Raw genomic sequence first — 7004 nt, 5'->3', positions numbered from 1 at the left:
TATTTAACTCCGCTAAGCTAACCTGTTCATGAAATAATGGCACCTTCAACATCCTAAAAAAATGAGAATAGGATTTAGAAGAGCTAAAATGTTCATTGCCACTGAAGAACTGATTCATTCTTGGTCTGTGTCTCATTCTAGGATTTTGACTATTTTCCATATATTTGTTTGTTTTCAGCAAATTCCTTAAAAAATAAAATAATGAGGTAATCAAAGAAACTGATGATACAAAAACACAGAAGCAAATATAGGTTTATTAGAAAGTTAACCCTTCTTCAGAAACAGAACAGAATTTAATGAACACTTATACATTTTAGATTAGGTGTAATACAATATGTTTACTTATGTCATACTTTCCTTCAGATAAAATATAAATGTATTTATACGAAGATTTTGGTAGTGGCTATAAGTTTGAAACCACCATTTCTCCAGCTTCTAGATGATCCCAATATACGGTTATGCATTCCCTATAATGTTTACCTCTATTTCCTTTAAATCTCTACTTCCAGGATCTATAGACATGCACACACATATGGATGTATTCACACATACATACACACAAGTCCATATGTATGCACACACATGCATATACTAGCATACATATGCACACACACATGCATGCAAGCATAAACATGTTCATGTACAGCATCACTCATATAAATGGTTCCAAAAAGAGTTAAGCAGTTTTTAAGATCATTTCATATTCAGAACATAGTAAAAAAAAATTAGTATTGACATCAGTTGAGAAGTTTGATATAAAAAATAAGCAGCATACTGGGATGGACTCACTATAGTGTCTTTTGTATTCTGAGCACTGTCGTTCAGAAACTAGGTATCAAGCAGAGTGCTATTCCATAAGCAATACAACCACCACAGTCAAGATAAACAGAAAAAATATGGTGGGTTGACAGGAAACAGCTAGCAAATCCAGATCTACTCTTGAGGGCAGTTCTGGTAAGAATCTCATTGCCTAGCTACATAGTACAAAAACTGCAGCCTGCACCGCTGCTGCAGAACACTGTCTATAAAGACTTCTGCTTCCTCGAGAACTAGATAGCCATATGAAAAAGAAAAAGAACAGATCTATGTTTGTATCTGACTCTGCTTCCATTCGGGGATTCTGAGATAGAGAATAATTAGATAATCTATACTGAACTGGAGAGAAAGATTGGAGAAGTGGGTTTGTGGTTTCTCCTGTTAAGAGGTGGGACTCATGGGAAATCACTGAATCACTTGAGATGTATTTCAGAATTAGCCACTCATTATGGGAAATGCTCACATGGATGGATTACAATCAAGTTTCCTGTCGGTTCTGAGAAACAACAACATATTAAATGAGATTAGTCTATTCCCTTATATCTACCGAGTCCTCACAATACACTAAACATGGACAATCTCAGCGTGTGCATGGATTGGCATGTTGCCCAGAGCTGGTATGATAGAGAATCTCAAATAGAGGTTTTGGTGGGTCTGCTTGTTTGTTTTAACATTTGTGACTGGTATCATAATTCATTATGTAAATGTATACAATACAGATTGAGAGGCAAAGTACTAAAGCATTGGAAAATTAGAAAGATAACATGATTGTATTTGTGCATGCCTTTTCATGAGTATGTGCTTATGAGTATGATACGAGGTTATTGTTCAGTAGTACCAAGAGCAGGGGAAAGGATTATTAAAGTATTGAGCAAATCATGAGAATGGGATTCAATCAGAGTGATGAAGAATGAGGTGATGAGAGAGGGTTGGGCGTTTCTGGTGTTGGATTCTTTCCCAGGCTATTGCTTTCCATTTTATATTTTCAGTGCTTGTCAAAAGTTGCATTGCCCTTTCTATCAGCCTGACAAGCCAGAACACAACTTTGGCCTATTCTCTGTACAGTTATAGCAGCCCACTTAGCTTTCTGACCACTTAATCGCTTAACAAACTTCTGTTCTAGGTTTCCTGTCAAGGGAGTATTGGAAGACTCAAGAGAAGTCTAAATCTGGTGGATAATGGCAACCAATAGGGCTGCTCCTATTGCTGAGATCAGTGAGGGAGCCCTGGGGGCGGGGGAAATGGAGGGAAATGGAAGAATGAACAGATTGTGGTAAAGAGAGAACACCAAATAAGAAACAATTGTTGGAAGAAAAGAACTGGATAGAAACATTGAGAGAAATGATGGGGTCATGACACCATCAGCAGCAAGCCGGTTAGACTCTGAATTCAGTGTGACTAGCAGGCTAATGACTCCTGCTCGGTCTGGGTATTTAGACTTCAGTGTCAAGGGCTTCCAGAGAGATGGATTTCCTTTTCTCTCAGTGTTTGACTGAAAGTTCCTCCATCTGAGAACGACGATGCTTTTGTAAGATTAGACATGAGCAAGTGATCAAAATCATCAACTTATTGTTAGAAATAATGATTACTGAAGAAGAAAAAGGTTAAACTTTCAAAGAAATGGCACCCTTAAAAGTAAACATAGAAATGTCGCCTAAGGAAAAAAGCTCAGATTGTGGGGTTTGGGAACTTTCCCTACAGTGTGGGGGGAAAGGGATAAATTTACTTGCATTTATCCTGGCATAATGGAAGGCATGTCTTCAGAATAGTAAAAGTTGCACCCAATTGAATAGGGCTCACAAAATGACAATATCACAAGAAGAAGAGATCATGTTTTCTCCTGTGACTTCAACAGCAACTCCCACTCTTCCACCTTTGATGCTGGGGCTGGCATTGCTCTCAATGACAATTTTGTAAAACTCATTTCTTTGTATTCTCTGTATGAAAATGGATACAGGTACAGCAACAGGGTAGTGGACCTAATGGCCTACATGGCCTCCAAGGAGTAAGAAACCCTGGACCACCCTCCCCAGCAAGGACACTGAGAGCAAGAGAGAGGCCCTCCGTTTCTGAGGTTGCCCTATCCCAACTCAGCCCCCAACACTGAGCATCTCCCTCGAAATTTCCATCCCAGACCCCCCCTAATAATGGGAGGGGCCTAGGGAGCCCTCCCTACTCTCTTGAATACCATCAATAAAAGTTCACTGCACCCAAAAAATAAAAAAATAAAAACAAAATATAAACCTAAATTACTTCACTTAACACATCTGCTCATGTCATCACAAATAACAAGGCACTACATGACCTCACTATTGTGTGGGAAAAGTCACCTCACAGACACAAAGGACGAAGTTGGACTGTTAGAGGTTAGAAGTGGGCAAAGGTAAGGATAGGCCAGAAGACCAGAAGCTGCAAATGTCACACTGCAAAAATGTTTTTCACAATAACAAAATAACTACTACTGCACTCTGCTATGGCCACAGTGAATGGTACATATGCTGTATTTCAAAACTCTCAAAGAAATGATTTGTAATATTCTCCTAAAAATTAAGTTGCTGACTGATATTTTTTTTTTTTTTTTTTTTTTTTTTTTTTTTTTTCGAGACAGGGTTTCTCTGTATAGCCCTGGCTGTCCTGGAACTCACTTTGTAGACCAGGCTGGCCTCGAACTCAGAAATCCACCTGCCTCTGCCTCCCGAGTGCTGGGATTAAAGGCGCGCGCCACCACGCCCAGCTGCTGACTGATATTTTAATTAGCTTGATGGACTATAATAGCTACGTGTACCCCCTAACATAAATAATTTTTGAATTAATATATCATTGAGGGAAATATGACAGTGTAGGAAGATATAATAATTTCAAATCAAGAATAATGCCATAAAAAGTTTACCAATGACTGAAATACTAAAAGGAAAGCTAGGTTGGAAGAGATTGATTAGTGGTTAGTGCTAAATGATTGATGCTTAATTCCTCACTTGTGGGGCTCCCTTGTACAAGAGATTTCTATAGATAATTATAGTGTACTGCCACTGCACCATGAAAGGAAGAAATATTTAATGATTTTTTTTTAATTTTTAAAAGATTTATTTTATTTTGTGTGCAGGCAAGCTCACTGCGTGCATCCGTGGCAAGCATGGAGAGCAGAGGTGAGTGCTGGATTCCTGGGTGTGCATTAATAAATAGTTGTAAGCTGCTATGTGAATACTGGGAACCAAGGACAGGCCCTCTGGAAAAGTAGCAAATATACTTAATCACGAGCCATCTCTCCAGCCTTTAAACAAGGATTTTAAATAAATTCTGCAATGAAGTCTGCTTAGCAAGATTTAATTTTTTCACTGAAACATCACACAGTTTTCTAGAAATATCTATTTTTATATTTTCGCATTGAAAAAAGTCAAAATTACATTTATGAGGTAACAAAATACTTCACTTGTGCCTATTACCGACAGTTTATATTAGGAAATACATTATTGGAATTATACTATAATTTTAGAATTATTTCCACAGCTGTACCCTTTAAAGGCATGTTCCTAAGGCATACAGAAAATCAATTTGTATTATTTATCCTTAACTCCTAGTAAAATCATAGAAGATGTCTAACAAGTAACTATTAAATGAAACTTTTTGAAATAATCAGATTTGCTAATTAGCAACATAATTTGAACATCCCTAGACACAGGAAGGCTTAAAGTTGTAATTTTATATTTGAGGGAATATAAGTATAATTTGCATATTGACTGACTTATGGTTTTATTTCATAAGAAAACTTACATTCTTCCATAGAATAGTAAATTTGTGGAATTATAAGGTAGAATAGACCTGTCAATCTCCTTCAATCTAGATGAAATAATGCTTAGAAGAAAATGGTATCTTTGAGTAGGTAAGCACTGTTTACATCCATAATATGTATTTAACATTGATTTTGCACCTGATTTTTGTATCATCTGTTAGGTAACAGCACTTTAAAGTTATGCTTTGAATGTGATAAATATTAGTCTGAGAGATATTTCTCAGTCTCCATCACACCCTTCCAAAAGTGTCTGGAATGGATCAAGATGGATTCTTACAGTTGAAGACCTGGCAAGAGTGCAGAACAAATAATGAGAGGTCATTGTGCTTTCTCAATGATATAGACATTTTTTACAGTTACAGTAATGTGTTAAATGTTGTGTGTTGGTATGTAGAGTCTAAACAGTGAGCTTGATTGGTGGCTTAAAGAAGCACCTGCTATGAGCAAAGCCATTAGTTAAGGTTGTGTTTACTCTTTTATTGTCATCTCTATTTGTTTGAACCAAGGTCCTTTAATTAACAGTCAACATTGCATGAAGTAAAAGAAAACACTCACATTTGTCAAGAATGAATAGCAGTTCTTGTTGAGGTTCAGTCTGGTCTGACTCATTATTCATAGTGTTGCTAAGATTGGCTTTTCTTTACAATAGATATGGAGAACTTCATTAGTAAACTTGCTAATTAGTCTTTGGCTTTAATAGATAAACACACTGCAGTATGAAGACAGGATGATCAGTTTTTCGAAAGGACTATAGTTGCCTTTCATTTAAAATTTAACAAAAAAAAAAAAAGCCTAGCCCCAGGATTCTACTGAGGTACATAATTTCTACAAAATAATCTTTGCAAAAGGAATCAGAACATGACAGATATGTTTCTGAATTTTAAATCACAGAAGTCATATTAGAATGTAGCTTCTGGAATGGTACACATGAAGGTTGTTTCATTATTCTTTTCTGAATAACAGTTAAATACTTGAAAACCATACTTAGATATAACATTACTTTAATAACCACAAATACAACCACATTACTGCCATAAAACTTGCTTTTTTTTTTTTTTTTTTTTTGTCCTCCACATCCCCAACAACACCTGGAAAATACTGACTGAAATGTGTGCTCTGCATTTAGATGTAGACAAATCATTCTGACTGATCAAGTAAATGACTCCATACTCATTAATTTTATTTGCACTGAATGAATTAAATTATGTGTTTAATATATGTTATAACACATTATACTGATTATTTCTTTGTTGTCCTGTTTTATCAGCACATTAGCTAAGGAGTCCACAGGAAACACAAATCTTTTAAAAGCAGACTTAGGAAAGAGTAGGCAATGGTAACCAAAAAGAAAAGAAATGTAGCAATCCCATTCCATCAGCGCAAAATCATCATTCCTCAGAGAGCTGGTGGGGGGGGGGGGAAGCAGACTTCTCAGAAACATTTGAGAACTGTGACCCTTTTGAAAGTTGAATAACTCTTTTACAGTGGTCATCTAAAACCATCGAAAGCACAGATACTTTCAATATGATTAATAAGAGTGTTAAAATTATAGTTATGAAGTAGCAGTACAAATGATTTTATGGTTATGGGTCACCCCAAAATGAGGAACTTGCCACTACATGTTGCCAGTATGGCTGCTGTGTCACATGAGTCAGTAGATGTATAGAGGACAGTGGTTATGTCTATGCTTGATGTTCTGACTGGTGAACATCAGAAAGATCAGTAGCTTAACATTTCCTGAATAGAAGCAAGACCGAGTTGACCACCAGTCTGGTTCCATGGGGCCCGGACAGGAGTTAGCTTGGGATGAACACTAGTCTGGCAAAGAGCAGGTCAGGGAGAAGGAGCAAACAACATCTGAGATGAACCCTGCCCTGTGTCATAATGCATAAATGAGGCATACCATTCCTGAGGACACTCCTGAGTTGATAACAGACTCAGTGACCCTGGAGTCCACTAGGAGGAGCAAGTAAACATGGAGAAATGAAAAAGAAAGTGTAAAGCCTGACAAATATAGATGTGGATGCTCGCAGCCAACCATTGGACTGAGCATGGGGTCTCCAGTGAAGTAGTTAGAAAAAGGAAGGACAGATGCCCCTCAACAGAGGAATGGATACAGAAAATGTGGTACATTTACACAATGGAGTACTACTCATCTATTAAAAAGAATGAATTTATGAAATTCCTAGGTAAATGGATGGACCTGGAGGGCATCATCCTGAGTGAGGTAACTCAATCACAAAAGAACTCACATGATATGTACTCACTGATAAGTGGATATTAGCCCAGAAACTTAGAATACCCAAGATATAAGATACAATTTGTGAAACACATGAAGCTCGGGAANAACGAAGACCAAGGTGTGGATACTTTGCCCCTTCTTGGAATTGGGAGCAAG

The 7004-nt window shown here is 37.2% G+C and overlaps 1 non-coding gene across 1 annotated transcript; it reads left to right on the top strand.

Annotated features, from left to right (window-relative positions):
• Nucleotides 1-6214: 6214 nt before the first annotated feature.
• Nucleotides 6215-6341, top strand: LOC115031225. Its single transcript, XR_003836838.1, has one exon. It is a non-coding gene; the product is annotated as a small nucleolar RNA SNORA17 (small nucleolar RNA).
• Nucleotides 6342-7004: the final 663 nt, after the last annotated feature.

Source organism: Mus caroli, chromosome 5, assembly GCF_900094665.2.
Source record: "Mus caroli chromosome 5, CAROLI_EIJ_v1.1, whole genome shotgun sequence".
NCBI classification, from domain to species: Eukaryota; Metazoa; Chordata; class Mammalia; order Rodentia; family Muridae; genus Mus; species Mus caroli.
The sequence above is the reverse complement of the archived record's forward strand: the minus strand, read 5'-3'. Positions and strand labels throughout refer to the sequence as shown.